Source organism: Protopterus annectens, chromosome 1.part0 (genome assembly GCF_019279795.1).
Source record: "Protopterus annectens isolate FY-2018-M chromosome 1.part0, PAN1.0, whole genome shotgun sequence".
Lineage (NCBI taxonomy): Eukaryota > Metazoa > Chordata > Ceratodontiformes > Protopteridae > Protopterus > Protopterus annectens.
Genome location: NC_056725.1, coordinates 110,163,714 through 110,180,488, shown reverse-complemented (window position 1 = coordinate 110,180,488; position 16,775 = coordinate 110,163,714). Strand labels below are relative to the sequence as shown.

Genomic DNA, 16,775 nt, shown 5'->3' with positions numbered 1-16,775 from the left:
TATTGCTAGCATCAGATTGAGATTTCATAGCCAGACTAACTTTTGTCACGGAACATCTCATTATCATGAGTTTCATTTTGTCTATTTTCCCATGATTACCATGGCCAGATTTCACATGAGGAATATTTAGTAGTTCATCACATCACTTTGGACCCATCATTAGCAGCCTTCCCCTTTTATCTCTGATTTCAGTGCTAGGGTTTGTGAAAAAGGAATGTTGGTGAAGCAGTTGTCTCTCAACTCAGGCCTCTCCTTTTCCCATCCAGTGCCCTACTCAGTCTTTAACTACAGTCGTATTAGACTTTGCTTGGTGAGCTGTGCTTTGGGGGGGGGGGGGTTGTGAAAGTCCAGAGGCTGTGAAACAATGTTCGTATTTAGTGTGGAGCTGTTACACTTTGAACTGTTAGCTGCTGTAATTTTTGACCTTTACATCTTCACAAAACTGCATCTGTGCCTTTTAATAAAGGTCTGTTTGTAACTGAACTTGATTTGGCTATATTAATCAGTACATTATTCTATAATGTTTCTGTCAACAATGAAATATTTGCCATTTTTGTAACCATAAACAATGATTGGTAAATGCTCTAGTTTGGTGCTGGACTGTCACCCTTTATAGATGAGCTGAAAATTATTTTTTGTAGAACTAGCAACAAAACTGATTTTGAGCTATGGTATGCGTTTTTTTTTAACTTTGCCTTGAAACACTAGTAATAACATTGACTTGAGATAGAAATCTGTATATTAGACAGTCCGAACATTTGTATTTGAAATAATGTGAACTTGAGACATTGCAAATGTTTGGTTTGTGTGTGGTCGGGAAATCTGCCTATTATCTACATTGACTGTGTACATCTATATTTGGAATTGAATTACATGTAACCTAAAATTTATTACATTCTGACCATTTGCACTTGAAATTGTACTATGACTTAACTCTTATTTTGAATTACATGTGCTGTTGCATTTACTGTCTGACGACTGTAAACAAGATTTACTGATAGAAGCTGACTCGTTCTGTGAATCATGAGGTGGTTGTAGTGTGCTTTTGTGATTTAACCCTTTTGCGTCTGGAAAAACGCAGCATTTCTGAACTAATAACCTTTAAATGAATATTTCTGGAAAACAGTTTTTAGACTGCTTTACCCATTTTTTAACTTTAAAACAAACATTTACTGTAGAAATATTGGTTGACATATTTATAAAAAGTACCATAATTGATGTATTTAAACCTTTTTGATAATTACTGTTTGACTCCACTAAAAAGTAATGATGTTCTTCGTGTTTCACTGTTGCAGTCATTACATTTGGGTAATCCTGCTGGCAGGTTGCCCTCATTCGGCCTGAATTCCAAAGTCTTGGGTCCTGCGTCGGTTGCTGTCGCCCATTCCCTGATGTCAGGGGTATAAAAGATGCAGCCGATGCCATTTTCTTCAGTCATTCTTGCCGCACGGTGCCCGAAGCAGAAGCAGTTCACAAGTGCCGGTCGGCCGACTCCTGAGATTTTCGTGTTCGAGTTTCAGATCCGAAGTCCTCATTAAAAGCCAAGTACCCCATTAGGGAAACTTTTTTCTTGCTCCAGACCGATGTCAGAAAAAGTTAATAATTGTATTTCTTGTGGGGAGCAAATACCTCATAAGGACTTTCATTCTTACTGTATTCCTTGCCTAGGCCCTGACCATGACGTTTCATGTTGTCGGTTTTGTGCTAGATTTAACCAATGCACTATTAAGCGTGGGTACAAGTTTGCACTAAGCTATTTTGGGCGCAGATTTAATTATACAATGTCGTTGGATAGCGATCCGATTACCGGAGTTCACAAAAAGCGCAAAGAAAAAGACAAGCAACCGAGGTCCAAAACGGACAACGAAGCTTCTCCTAAGCCAGTTGCCGGTTCTCAGTAAGGCGCTTTCGCAGCCCCTGACACCCGCTACTTTGGAGTCGCAGGCCGCTCCCGAATCCCACGTGGAGTCGGTCAGGCTGCTAGAAACTCAAGGTATTGGAGCCTCAGAGACTATTCCGTCAGATGGGTCCAGAGCCGCTGAGCAGGCATCAGCTTCTGAGGGTGTTTTCAGACCTAAATAATTATACATTAAACCTACTACAGCTTCAAAGACAAAGACTAAAGCACCTTTAAAGGCAAAGAAACAAGTTCACCAGCCACATGGACAGGCCTCCATGCCCAAAAAACAGATAGTCAAAATGGACGAAGACTTAATTACCTTGATCAGGGGTTCCCATCCCCCTCCTGATAAGAGGCCTAGGCAAGATACAGACTATGAATCTTCAGGTCAGGTTTCCATTTCCTCAGATTACTCTTCTGATCAGGAATATTCTCTACCCCCTATGAGGATTCTGATGCTGAAGAAGTCTATTCCTTCAGCTTCTCCTGCTGAGGACTATTCCTTTGGGGAAACCTTGCATAACATGAGGGAGCATTTCCACTGGGAGAGCCAAGATTTTTCAGAATCTAAGAAGAGGCTCAGGGACTTCCTTCTACTACCTCAACACAGGCCTCTAGCTATTCCACCTGTGTTAGACATTATAGATGATGTGTTTTCAGAGTCTAGTCTGACCCCTGACTCCTTACCTCCAGCTCCTGTTAAGCCTGACAGATACTACAGGGTTCCTGACTCATAAATTCCTTTTCAAAAACCTTGCTGCAGACCCAGAAACTATTTCTCAGGGTCCCAAAGGGGTTAAGGTTTCCACTGCAAAAAACCCTACCCCCTCTGACAGAGATTCTAGGGCACTGGATAGATGGGGAAAAAAGATTTACACATCTGCTACCTTGGCTATAAGGGCCTTAAACTGCCAGTTTCATATGCTCAAATATCAGCAATATGTCATGACACTGCTTAAACAGAAAATGTTGGTAAATTCTGAATGTGCAGAAAACAAAGAAATGCAGGATTTATTGCATGCAGCTGAACAAGTTGGAAAGCATACTTTGCAGTGTGGTTTTGATTATCTGGAGGCCTCCTGCAGGGCCGCTCTTATGGGTTCTGTAATTAGGAGGCATGCTTGGTTAAAGGAACAAAATCTGCCTGATCATGTCAAAGCTAAATTATTAGATGCACCATTACAGCATGATACCTTGTTTGGTGTTAAGGCAGAAGAGGTGTTAAAGAAAATGGAGGACAAAGCTAAATATATGCAAACGGTCAAAGATTTTTTGCAAGTACAGCCACCTAGGTTTAGCAGACACTGGCCTACAAAGAATTGGTCCTTTCCAGTGTCAGACAGACCTCAAAGGGGCAGATCCCAGCCGCAAGGTTCGTACAGGTCTAAGCATTGGGGTGCTTCTACCTCCAAAAGTGGAGAAGACAAATCACAACCATACAGGAAACCAACCCAATGACTTCCCCCTGCCTGCACCAAGCACTTATCTACTGGCAGCACCCTTAGGGGGAAAAATAGCACTTTTTTCTCAAAACTGGCACATTATAACCCAGGACAAATGGGTTCTAGACATAGTATCACAAGGCTACAAGTTTCACTTCAATACCCTGCCAAGGGCAAACGGTTGGCCAGACCTGCCAAAAAATCAATGGGCAGAGGCTCAAAAACAAGTCTCATCCCTCATGGACATGGGGGCTATTCAACAAGTGCCACAGCAAGAGCAGGGACAAGGATTTTACTCGACTGTTCTTGGTACCCAGAAAGGACAAAGCATGGAGACCAATACTGGACCTATATATTCTAAACACTTTCCTGGATATACCAAAATTCAAGATGTTGACCTTGCAGCAGCTTCTGTCCATGCTGGGCAGAAAGGCTTGGCTCGTGACTTTAGACCTAAAAGAGGCATACCTGCATGTCCCAGTCAGACAGTCACGCAGAAGATACCTCAGATTCAAGGCTCGTTCAAAGTATTATCAATTCTCTGCACTGCCCTTTGGCTTATCTAGTGCGCCCAGGGTCTTCACAAAGTTCCTGGCACCAGTAATTGCTTTCTGCAGACAAAGAGGGATACAGATATATCCTTACTTGGACGACTGCCTCATTCAACCAGAGAACATGAACATTCTACTACAGCATCTGACGTTTGTGAAAAGACTTTTAACATGCCTAGGGTACACCGTCAACGAAAAGAAATCAAAACTGGTATCATCTTAAGAGATAATATTCCTGGGTACAAGCTTAAATTCAACTGCCCAGATGGCTTATCTCACGCCAAACAAACAAAGGCAACTGACTACCTATTTCAAGGAAATGGCAACAAAGGCCCAGTTATCTGCAAGGAAAATTCTGCAGGCTTTGGGCTTCATGGCATCCTGCATCCTACTAATTCCATATGCAAGACTGCATATGAGGAAACTTCAATGGTACCTAAAAAGTGTCTGGACCCAACATTGCCACAGCCTGGAAACAATGATTACTCTCATTCCCTGCCTGCAACAGGAGTTTCGATGGTGGGCAAAGGCTTGTCACCAAAACAAGGGACAGCCATTCTGACTACCCCCAGCCAGGAAGATCCTAACAACGGCTGCATCAGATTATGCCTGGGGGGCCCACATGGCAGGAAAAGGCATTCAGGGCACCTGGTCCACAAATCAAATGCATCTACATATCAATCAGAAAGAGATGCTAGCTGTTCAGAATGCCCTGACAGCCTTCAAGGACCTAATTCATCCAGGACAACTACTGATAAAGACAGAGACAATACCACGGTCATGTGGTACATAAACAAGCAGGGGGGGGCACGCATTCTTACCCCCTTTGCAGACTAGCCATGGCTTTATGGGACACAGCATTGACTTACAAGTTCATCTGCAGGCACAATTCCTGCCAGGAAAGGACAATACTCCGGCAGACAAACTCAGCAGAAACCTCATGGATACCCACAAGTGGCACCTGGATCCACAAATCTTCAGCATGATAAAGAAATGGGGACGCCCGGACATGGATCTAGTTGCCTCCCCTCACAATTATCAACTAAAAAGATTCTGCACAAGGACTTATCACAGACAAACATGGAAAGTAGACGCCTTATCTTTCAACTGAAAAACCTATCAGTATATGCCTTTCCACCACTGCCTCTCCTCCCCAAGGTACTCTTAAAGGTGAGACAGGAGAAACCAAAAATGATTCTGATTGCTCCAGACTGGCCCCGCCAGTACTGATATCTGATCTTGAGGAACTTGTCTCAACGCCCAGCCTGGACCTTACCTCAAATACCTCATCTACTGTCCCAACAAAACAATCAGATTCTGCACAGCCAACTCAGGACTCTAAACCTGGCAGCATGGCGGATGATGTAGCCATATAAAGCACACCTCTCAGTAAAGCAGTGATGGATGTCATTTTGGAAGCCAGAAGGCCTAGTACTAGAAAATCCTATGCTGGAAAATGGAAGAGATTTTGTGCTTGGAACCAAGCTCAAGGAACTGACACAGCTGTACCAAATATTCCTCAGATTTTGCAATACTTAACTGAGATGCTGGACAAAGGCCTATGTTTTTCATCAATTAAAATTCATGCGTCTGCCATTTCGGTTCATTACAATACAGAGCCACCACTCTTTTCTCATCCTTTATTAAGGCAGTACCTCAGAGGAGCCAAGGCCTCCAAGGAGATCGCCAATGCCTGCATAGGACCTCAATTATGTCTTGGAAAAACACCATACTTCCTTTTGAGCCAGCTGTGACTGTGGATGTAAAATTTTTATCTTGGAAAATAGCTCTGCTCCTAGCAATAACCTGCAAGGCGAGTGACAGAGCTACAGGCCCTCATGGCTGTGGAACCTTTTATCATTTTTTTATCCAGACAGGGTCTCTCTGAGAACAAACCCTACATTTATGCTTAAGGTGGTGTCCAGTTTAGCCCTTAACCAAACTATTCATTTGCCAACTTTTTATCCAAATCCACACAACAATGGGGAGAGAATTCTGCATTCTTTGGACATACACAGACAACTTAGATTCTATTTGGACAAAACTAAAGATGTTAAGTTGTCAATCTCGCCTTCATTCTTGCTTGATGGGTTCGGAGCCGATCCTCGGCTCCAACTCGGCACTTGCTAAGCTCGAGAGTCACTTTTACCAGCTCGAGGCAGCCCCATATCCCATGATGCAAGGCGGTAAGTACCCAGATCTCGCTTGCTTCGCTGATGAGGTCCTCCTTTTACCAGCTCCTGGTAAGTGATTTGCTACTTTGCTATTTTAGCCCCCTTTAACAAAAAAAACTTTTTATTATTAGTTTTAATTTAGTTTTAAACCTTTTCTGACAGAAAATTCCCTGTCTCTCCTTATTTTTTTTAGTCAGACTTTTACCCATCCTATCCCCCCCCCTGTTAGGGTGTGTGTGTGTGTTTCTAGTTATACCTTTTTTGGTATATTTAATTTAAATTCTTTGACTGGTGTCTGTGTGTTTGTGTTTCACCATGTCTAAAGAAAGGGTCTCAGGCTTTAAGAAGTGTGACTCGTGCTGTCAGAAGATGTCTCTGACAGACGGTCACACTTCTTGCCTGTATTGCCTGGGGCCTCTTCACCTGCAGGACTCCTGTGCTATATGTCATTCTTTCAGCCAGAGAGTCCTGCAGGAAAGAAGGAATAAGTTGATACTGAGGGGCCTTCTTAAGCCGGAGGGCTCTCCGGCTAAGTCGGCTCCATCCAAGACTGCCAAGTCTTCCAAGGCCCAGGCTTCTGTATCAAAGCCTGCGGCCTCGGCTCCGACTCGTTCTGAGTCGAGATCGGCCCGCAGGAGCCGATTCTGGCTTAACTAAGCCTTCGGCACCGATGGCTATCGGTGCCGATTCTGCATCGACCACTTCGGTGTCGGCTCCGATCGGTTCCGACCACCATGTGGCTCAGGCATAGGTGTCGGCTCCGATCGGCTCCGACACCGTTACTTTGTGGCTGTATCGGCTCCGCTGGAGCCGATGCATCGAAACACCTATCGGCTCCGATAAGTTGTCGGCTCCGACAGGTTCAATAGTTTCATCGGTTCCGATGGCTCCTTCGAGGAAGAGGTCTAGGTCTCCTTCCTTGGAGCCGATACTTCGCCCGCTTCACCTCTCCTCTCGAACGGAGCCATCGGAGCCGATCTTCAAGGTCATCCAGGCTTTCTGACCATGATTTAGAGAGAGTGGTCAGTAGATTACTTAAGTCACAGGCACTGGCCCAAATGTTACATAGTCCGTCTCAACAGACGACTATTGGTCCACACCCCGTTGCAGTTCCTCCTTCAACTCTACCCCAGAGCTTGGTGTTGGAGTCTTCGGGAATGGTTACTGCTACGGCTGAGGGACAGATACCCCCTTCTGTTCCTTCAGCCTCTACTCTTATCTCCTCTTCGAGACCTTCCTTAGAGGGATTCGGTGGCCGGGCTTCCATGGTCTCCTCCGAGGGTGAGTGGCATCGGACCCTTGTCCGAACCCGCTCTTCCCTTGGAGCCTCGGCCTTGGTGAGCTCGGCTCCGACATCTGCCTCGGAGACTTCCCTTTTGGTGGTCCCTGGAGTTCCTTGCTCTTCGAACGGGTTCTCTCGGACCTGCCTGGGAGGGGAGCATTCGAGGTGATGAAGAGTGTGCTGGCCACTGGTATCAGCCAGCAGTCTGTTCCCTTAGCTCCTCCCTCTGTAGTGCCTGTTGACATCTCTGCCACTTCTCTTGCTACAGGACCCAGAGATCCTCCGCCTCAGGTTTCCCCATTGGGAATTTCCCCCTCTTCCGAGGATTCTCCTGATGTTTCGGGAGATCCTCCTAGGAAGAGGACTTGTAAGAGGAAACATGTAGACTCCCCAGAGTCTATCACTTCAGATACTGACTTTGATGAGCCAGAGGGATCCCCAAGATCCCCCTCTGAGGATGTCTCCTTCTCAGACATCCTAGAACTCCTTAGACAGAGGGGAAACTGGCCCACCAATAATCCCTCTGAGGATGAGTCAGTATACCTAGAGGCGTTTGGATCTCGGCCCTCCACCTCCTGGGTGTCTCCGCCTTCGACCCCTTATGCAGGTTATTGCCCGAAGGCGTGGGCTGCTCCTGACTCTGTAGAGCCAGTCCCTAGGAGGCCTTCAAAATTTATTACTGCCCCGTGATAAGCAATTCCTCACTAAGGGTGTCCCGCTGATGCCATGGTGGCTGCTGCCACCAAGAAGGAACTTGCAGATCCTTCCGCACGTCCATCCTCCTAATAAGGACTCTAGGACCATGGATAGGTACGTAAGCGGATGTTTTCCTCAGCGACCTTTGCTATGCATTCGCTGAATTACCTGTGTCACTTCACCAGACTCCAAAGGGATATCCTTAAGGAGCTAGGTGATGTTGTTCAGGATCCTACAGCTGCAGGAGCTCAGGAAAAAATTGCTTCGCAGCTAGGAACCCTTAATTCCATTGCAAACTCCTCCATGCGGCTAATATCATATGCTGCTGATGGAGAGTAGGCCGCAGGTACAGGTGTGGCTCTTAGACGCCAAGCCTGGATGCGGCTATGTGACTTTGCAGATCCCTTTAAGGCGTCCTTCACAAATTCTCCCTTTGATGGGTCAGCTTTGTTTGGCCCTCAAGTGAAGGAAACTTTGACCAGGTGTGAGCAGGACGGCAAGACTCTTTCTGCTGTAGGAGTCCGTTTTCCACCCTTCTAGACCTGACCTTACCCCAAAGGACAGAAAGGTGGCAAAATGTGGTTCCAAATCCCAAGGAGTCACGCGGATTCACGTGGTCAGTTTACCCCTAGAGGCAGAGGGGTAACAACAACAGACGCTCTAGAGGCAGAGGGGTCCAAAACCAGGGAAACAGAGAGCCTCTCTCTGACAAGTCCTTTCAGCATCCCTGAGATGTTGCCCGGCTGTCCCTCCTTGGAGGCAGTCGGGGAAGATTATCACTGTACCCAGAAGCCTGGCATTCCCTCACTCAAGACAGATGGGTACAGTCGATCATATCCAAGGGTTACATAATTCCTTTCGAGGAAAGTCCTTTCCCTCAAATTCCCTTCCAGATGTACCACCCGGTCTAAGGGAAATTGCAGAGTTAGAAGTCTCAAAACTACTGCAAAAGAGCCATTCAGCCAGTTACAACAGACCATTCAGAGCCGGGATCTACTCAAGGTTCTTTTTGGTCCCCAAAAGACGGGAGACTGGAGACCAATATTGGATCTCAGCAGACTCAACAAGTCTGTGAGGAAGACAAGATTCAATGGTCACTCTTCAGTCAATTCTGCCCTTCTTACAGAAGGACAACTGGATGTGCTCAATAGATCTTCAGGATGCACTATCACATCAAAATTCACAGACACTCCAGGAGATTTCTCCGCTGGCTGGGGTCCAGTCATTTCCAGTTCAGAGCCCTGCCCTTTGGTCTCACTACAGCCCCCAGAGTGTTCACCAAATGCATGGCAGTGGTCACGGCTCACCTGAAACGCCAAGGATTCCAGTTGTTTCCAGATCTCGACGACTGGCTCCTGACAGCCACCACCAGGCATCAGCTTATTCAAGCCAGGGATTACACAATAAATCTTTGTTCTCATTTGGGCATCTCGATCAACTTCAAAAGTCATCCTTATCGCCCTGCCAGTCTATTACTTTCATAGGCGCAAACTTAAACACTGTTCGGATGTCAGCTACCCTTACAGATCAAAGAGTTTCAGACATTCAAAGTCATGTCAGGATCATTCTAGCCAACAAGAAAGTACAGGCCAGAATGGTTCTAAAGGTATTAGGCCTCATGGCTGCGCCATTACTCTTCTTCCCTGGCTCGCTTCTACATGCCTTCTTCAGTGGATGCTGTTCACACAGTGGTCGTACCAACAACTTCCAATGCGTCACCAGATTCTGGTGACACAGATTTGCAAAGATCATCTTGCCTGGTGGATCACATCTCCCCAGGTTCACCAAGGCAGACACTTTGTACCCCCATCCCCGGTAGACACTGTCACCACGGATGCCTCCCTGATCGGGTGGGGGGGTCATTATTAGGGCAGGATGGTTCATGGGACGTGGCAACCGTTCGAATACCACCTGCACATAAATGTCCTGGAGATGAGAGCAGTGCTTTTAACGTTGCAAGCCCTCAACGACTTTCTTCCCGTAGGGACAATTGCAGTCCACACAGACAACATGTCTGTAGTTTGGTATATCAACAAACAGGGCGGAACCAAGTCCTACCCCTTGTGTCGAGAAGCGCTCAGACTATGGCAATGGGCAATCTCCTCTCATCGGTTTCTGGTAGCAACGCATATCCCTGGGAAAACCAACATTGTAGCGGACAGATTGAGCAGAGCTATTCTCATGCCTCACGAGTGGTCTCTCAAGCAATCCATAGCGGAAGAGATTTTTCTGGAATGGGGTCGTCCATGTTGCGATCTTTTTGCTACTCCCCAAAACAGCAAATGCCCAGACTTCTTCTCTCTCTTCCCTCTATCAGGCCATCCCCCCAGAGACGCTCTGACCCAGGATTGGCCCCAGGGACTTCTTTATGCCTTCCCCCCATTTCCTCTGATCCCTCAAGTTATCCAGAAAGCAACCGTTTTGAGAGCCAAATTGATTCTCATTGCTCCTTACTGGCCTCGACAAGTTTGGTTCCCGTTCCTCCATCGTCACCTTTTGGTGCAGCCGTGGCATCTGGACCCAGTGCCAGATCTTCTGATTCACCAATCCGGTCAGCTGCACCGGTCTATCCCTTCTCTCAACCTCACAGCATGGTTGCTCCACTTCCTTCCTTAGCCAGGCTTCCTTTGATCTCTAACCCAGTTAGAGACATCATAGTAGCTTCTTTAAAATCTTCTACCAGGAGGATTTATGCAAGCAAATGGAAACGTTTCTCTTATTGGGCTAAGGCCAAGAGTATTGATCCTTTCACTGCCCCTGTTCAGGCAGTCCTGGACTTCTTAGCAGAGATTTTTCATGCAGGCTCCTCTTCTTCCACAGTCAGAGTTCAATTGGCTGCTATCTCGAACTTTCATGTCGGGATCGCAGATCACAATATTATGTCCCATAGGCTCTGCAGGGCCTTCTTGAAAGGAATTTTCCTGCTAAAGCCTCCAATCAGGAATCCTCCTCCTCAGTGGGATCTAAATTTAGTGCTGACATCCTTGATTCTTCCCCTTCGAGCCAGCTGTTTCTTGTTCCCTGAAATTTCTTTCTTGGAAAACTTTATTCCTAGTGGCTATTACATCGGCCAGGAGGGTGTCTGAACTTCAGGCTCTATCGGTTCGACCCCCCTATTTGGTTTTTCACAAAGACAGAGTATCATTGAGAACTAATCCGACCTTTTTGCCTAAGGTCGCCTCAAAGACCAATTTGAATCAATCCATTGATCTCCTGTATTTTCCCTAACTATTCAGACAGAGCCGAACAAAAACTACATTATCTTGATGTCCACTGTCAACTCAGATATTATTTGGACAGAACAAAAAAATTTAGGAAATCTGATCAACTTTTTGTGTCCTATGCGGATAATAAGAAGGGCCTTCCTGTTTCTAAAGTGACCTTGTCTAGATGGCTTTCTTCGGTCATCTCTGAAATTTATCTGCTCAGGGGAAAACAGCTGTGCTCAAAACCTAAAGCACATTCAACTAGGAGCTTAGCTACTTCTACAGCCTTTCAAGCTAGACTTCCTTTAGACACTATTTGTGCAGCGCCACTTGGGCCACTCCTCATACTTTGTTTCCCACTACAAATTGGACTTGGCCTCCAGGGACAGAGCCAGTTTTGGCTCTACAGTCCTCAAGAGTCTGTTCCATTGAGCCACCCAGGATAGAGGTGCTAGGACGCGGTCCCATCAAGCAAGAATGAAGGCGAGATTGACAACTTAACATTAAGAAGTTATGTACCTACCATAACGCTCCATGTTAGTTGTCTTCTCCTTCTTTCTTCACCCTCCCTCCTTCCCCAGGCCTGGACAGACCTTTCTATAAGAAATTATTATGCTGAAGACCATTCAGACCTGGTCCTTCTTCCATCCTGTAAGTTTTCTTTCTTCCTTTTGGAAGTGTTTTTATGCTTGGTGCTATTGCCCTTTGTCATCAAACGAGATCTGGGTACTTACCGCCTTGCATCATGGGATATGGGGCTGCCTCGAGCTGGTAAAAGTGACTCTCGAGCTTAGCAAGTGCCGAGTCGGAGCCGAGGATCGGCTCCGAACCCATCAAGCAAGAAAGAAGGTGAGAGAAGACAACTAACATGGAACGTTATGGTAGGTACATAACTTCTTATTTTCAGAAAGACAGAACAATTGCTAGTGGCATATGCTGCAGGATCACAAGGAAAGGCTATCTCCAAGCAGACTATTTCAAAGTGGATAGGTCACTGCATTCGTTTCTGCTACTCTCAGCATGGCAAGCCAGTGCCTGAGGGCATTAGGCCACATTCAACCAGAGCTGCAGCCACTTCTGCAGCCTTTCTCAGGGGAGTACCAACCAAAGACATTTTAGAGGCTGCTACTTGGAGTTCAGTGCACACCTTTACAAAGCATTACAATCTGCCACTTTACTCTAAATCCAGAGCAGACTTTGCCACTGCAGTTCTGCAGGGCCTCATAGCCGCTCCTAATGTTGTTTAGCTCCAGCCCCCCCAACCATAGCTTTGGGACTCTAGCCAAATGTAATGACTGCAACAGTGAAACACGAAAAACATAGTACAGTTGTGTACACTTACCATAAATGTAGATGTTCGAGTGTATTCACTGTTACAGTCCAGATTACACCCCAGCCACCCCCCTTATTTCTGCTGGAACTTATCTTTACTTCTCTGATCTATGCAACCTGTGTGGTGTATTTGCTTGTAGATGAAGGTAAAGTTTATTTTGGTGCATGTATGTTTTATATATATATATATATATCTAGCCTACCCTTTTGGGGGCACCTGACATCTGGGGCAATAAAAACTGAAGAAGATGGCGTTGGCTGCATCTTTTATATCCCTGACGACTTGACGTCAGGGAAGGGGCGACAGCAACTGACGCAGGACCCAAGACTTTGGAATTCAGGCTGACTGAGGGCAACCTGCCAGCAGGATTACCCAGATGTAATGACTGCAACAGTGAATACACTCGAACATCTACATTTATGGTTAGGTTCATAGGTTGGTACTAGGCTATCGGCCCTAAGGCCTATGCAAGCCTAGCCATAACAATTCCCTGGAAATTTTTTCCCACAATATTTACTTCTCTGGGCCCCTGTCTAGCAGGGCGACTGACATGATCCCCGGGGTGAATTTCCTATCTCCCATCCAATCATCAAGGTTCATTTTGAAGAGGGCCAATAAGGTGCTCTGCTTGACATGTATGGGCAGTCTATTCCAGAGTATGGGGAGTCTCTGGGTCAGGAACCTATCCCTCCAGCATGTTCTGTTCGTTGTGATGATAAGGTTTAGATCCCTGGAGCGTGTGGCTCTGAGGGATTGGGATTTCTTTAAGTGGAGCATGTCCAACAGCTCAGGGTTTGACATGGCCTTGTATGTTGAGCAGAGATCGCCTCTTGAGTAGACAATATGCCACAGAGTATAGCTGGAGTTTTTTTTAGAGGGTCAGCATATGGCATCTGCTTTAGCCCTGTGATTCTTTTAGTGAGGTATTTGTGCGGCCTTTCCAGCTGTTGCAGATGTCTTGTGAGGTACATACCAAATGGGGCATTATACTCTATAATTCGTCTAATGAGGGATGAGTACAGTGGGACAATGACCTCCTTTTTTTCTGGATGAAAAGCCCCTAGTGATGAGGTGTGCCACATAGAAGGATTTCCTGACTGTTATGGCGATGTGGTTATCAAAAGTGAGACCACTTTCAACTTGTGTCCCTAAGTCTCTCATCACACTTTCGATGTTTAGTGTCCTGCCACCTATGTGGTAGTTCATGGGTACATGTTTTTTCCAAAGGGGATGACTATACATTTCTTGGCATTAAGCTTGAGCCCATGGCTCTGGCACCAGGCATCTGTTTCTGTAAGGCCCTTTTGTAGAATATCCACATCATTTGGGGATTCAATAATGGCTCCCAGTTTGCAGTCGTCTGCAAACTTTGTTAGCCAGAGTCCCTTAGTGTTGGCCTGTACTTCAGAGAAGTAGATGCTAAACAACAGTGGTCCCAGGACTGAACCCTGAGGTACTCCACTTGTCACTTGTCTGGAGCTGGATTTGGAGTCGGCTACTTTTACAGTCTGGGTTCTGTCAGTAAGCCAGTTGGCAACCCATCGAGTGACGTAGGGATTTATGTCCAGCTTAGTAAGTTTATCTATGATTCCAGAGTGGGGGTGGTGTCGAAGGCCTTGACGATGTCTAGATAGGCTGTGTGGACCTCCATACCCTCGTCCACAGCTCTGGAAACCAATTCGAAGAAGTCAGTCAGATTCAGGAGACAAGATCGGCTTTTCACAAACCCAAACTGGGTGGGGTCCAGTGTCTGGAGGTTGCCAATGTCTTTGTTTATAAGTTCCTTGATAATGCGTTCCATGCCCTTGCAGATCAGGCTTGTCAGACTGATGGGACGGGAGTTCCTGGGATCCAAGGTGGATCCTCCCTTGTGGAGCGGGATAACTGTAGCTGTGCGCCACTCAGTGGGCACGAAGCCTGAGGTGAGGCTATGAGTAAACATGACACTTAATTGGGGTGCCAGTTCATTTTGTAGTTCATGTAGTACACAGCCTGGGATGTCATCTGGTCCCATGGATGCTGTACTCTAAGCTTTGGAGAGTGCTGTTTCTACCTGTGTGGCTGTGATTATCGGAATTTGGCAGTCTTTCGGTATTGAGATGGGCCCTTTAGGGGGTGAGAGGGGAGTGAAGTTGGCACTAAATCGATCTGCCAGGATATTGGCAATATCCTTGAGATCAGTATGTTTAATGCCATTCTGTTGTAGCTCAGAGCACATCTGAGCATTGCCATTTAGATTCTTGACATAACTATAGAATGCCTTGTGGTTGTCAGTGGAATCTTTGGCAATTTTATTTTCGTAACTAGCTTTTGAGGATTGTATGAGGGATCTCAGCTTCTTACTGAGGCTGGTGAGGGAGTTTTTTGCATCCCGGGATTTTCCTCTTTTCTGCAACAGTTTCTTCCTTCTGTTGTATAGTTTGTTTATAGCAGGGGACCACCAGATTGGCTTCCTTTTTTTGGAGAAGGGCATTTTGGTTCTTTTTGGGATGGCACGATTCATGCACAAGTGGATGTGCTCCTACAGTGCCTTAGTGTAGTATTCTGCAGTCGAACTTCCAGATCCCATCTGCGTGGGTGTTGTGAAATTTGTCACTTCTGACTTCAGTAGCATGAAGTTGGCTTTGGAGAAGTTTTTTAAGGAGGTTTCCTTACTGGAGGGTGGAGGTGGGATGTGGATGTCAAGGGTGATTTGCTTATGGTCAGATCTGACCAATGAGGGGGTGACCACTGGTGTGGAGCGTCTATCTCCCATGTTGGTAATGACCAGGTCTAGGATATTGGAGCCCCTGGTGGGACAATGGATAAGTGTACACAACTATACTTTTTGTCGTCTACAGCTTTTTAAACTTTTTTTTTTTTTGCTTCCTGGCTGTGTGACTTCAGACTGGAAGCTTGAACATTTGTGGAGATGGTGAAATACATTGCTGTTAACTGGATAATGTTTATGTTCTGAAGGAGCACTGCCTAAGTTTGTATATTTTCTGAAGTACTGCTGGTTTGTTGATGCTTCTTGAATTTTTTAAAGTAGTGTTTTGAATAAATACTGTTGCTCTGCAGTCTAACAGCCACAAGTACTGTATGCCATCTGCTTTGGCTCTTTTCTGTATGATGTTTACATCTAGAGTATTAGTGGTGTTTTACCGAAAAATTTCCTCTGTGAAAGGATTAACTGTCATGTTGTCCTGTAGTGGCCTTATTCTGCATGGAGTTTACAGTCTGCCATCTAGAAAAACAATGGTGTGCTGCTGAATAGTGTGTCTGCTGTAGTTACTGATAGTTTGGAAAAAAGTGTTGCTGTCAGAGACTGCTTTTACTTTGCCCTGAAGTCTGTTCTGTAGAATACACATAGTCTGACTGCTGATAAGGTTGCTGTGGGGTTTGGGGACTTTAAGTACCCCCCCCCTCATTCCTGGCTGGGTCACCATTGAAAGAATTGATAAGACTGTAGTGTACTGAAATTAACTGGAAATAACTGAAAAGAGACTGGAATGATAGTCTAATTGTTAATTACCCAAACTTGTGCTGAACAGGTATCATTCTCTCCTTTATAGGCCAGGTCTTTTTGTACTTTCAGAGTAAATTCTGCGCATGCTGTAGTTCGGTTAAAAATGCTTTATTAGATGTTAACAGTATTCAAATACTGTCGAGTAACAGTGCTGATAAACATAACGGTCTGTAGAAATTTTGGAATGTTGGATAACAGTACTTATAAATATCCTAAGTTTCTGCATGTATATTGACTCTGCTACAGGCCCCATGAAGGAGCTCAGTGTCTCCCCAACCTAACACCACTCTTAAGTATTCAACTGCGGTACCACCTTTATCATTCTTATAAGAAAAGCGCAGTCCGGGTCTGAACTGTCTGCAAACAGCTAAAGTTAACTTTGATCAAGTGTCTACCTGTTTGAGCCAATATTCATTTTCCCCTGGAGAGCACTCTGCTTTGGCTTGTAAGCAGCCCCCCCCCCACACACACACACACACAGACACAAACACACACACGCACACACACACTCATCTTCCACTTTCTCTCTTATTCCCTTCTATTAATAAATAGTATCCATAACTGATCAATACTGTGTGTTTGTTAATTTAAACTGAGACCACAGTAGCCTACTGATACAAGGTTATCCTGTTTTTCCACCTGGCAAATGGTTAAGAAATGACTTACAGTTTCAGAGCAGTCTT

At 45.6% G+C, this 16,775-nt stretch overlaps 1 protein-coding gene across 1 annotated transcript in view; it reads left to right on the top strand.

The window, feature by feature from the left end:
- The window catches only part of POLR2I (RNA polymerase II subunit I), a 602,163-nt gene that overhangs the window by 362,189 nt on the left and 223,199 nt on the right, over positions 1–16,775 (top strand). The gene's annotated exons all lie outside the window — the stretch shown is intronic.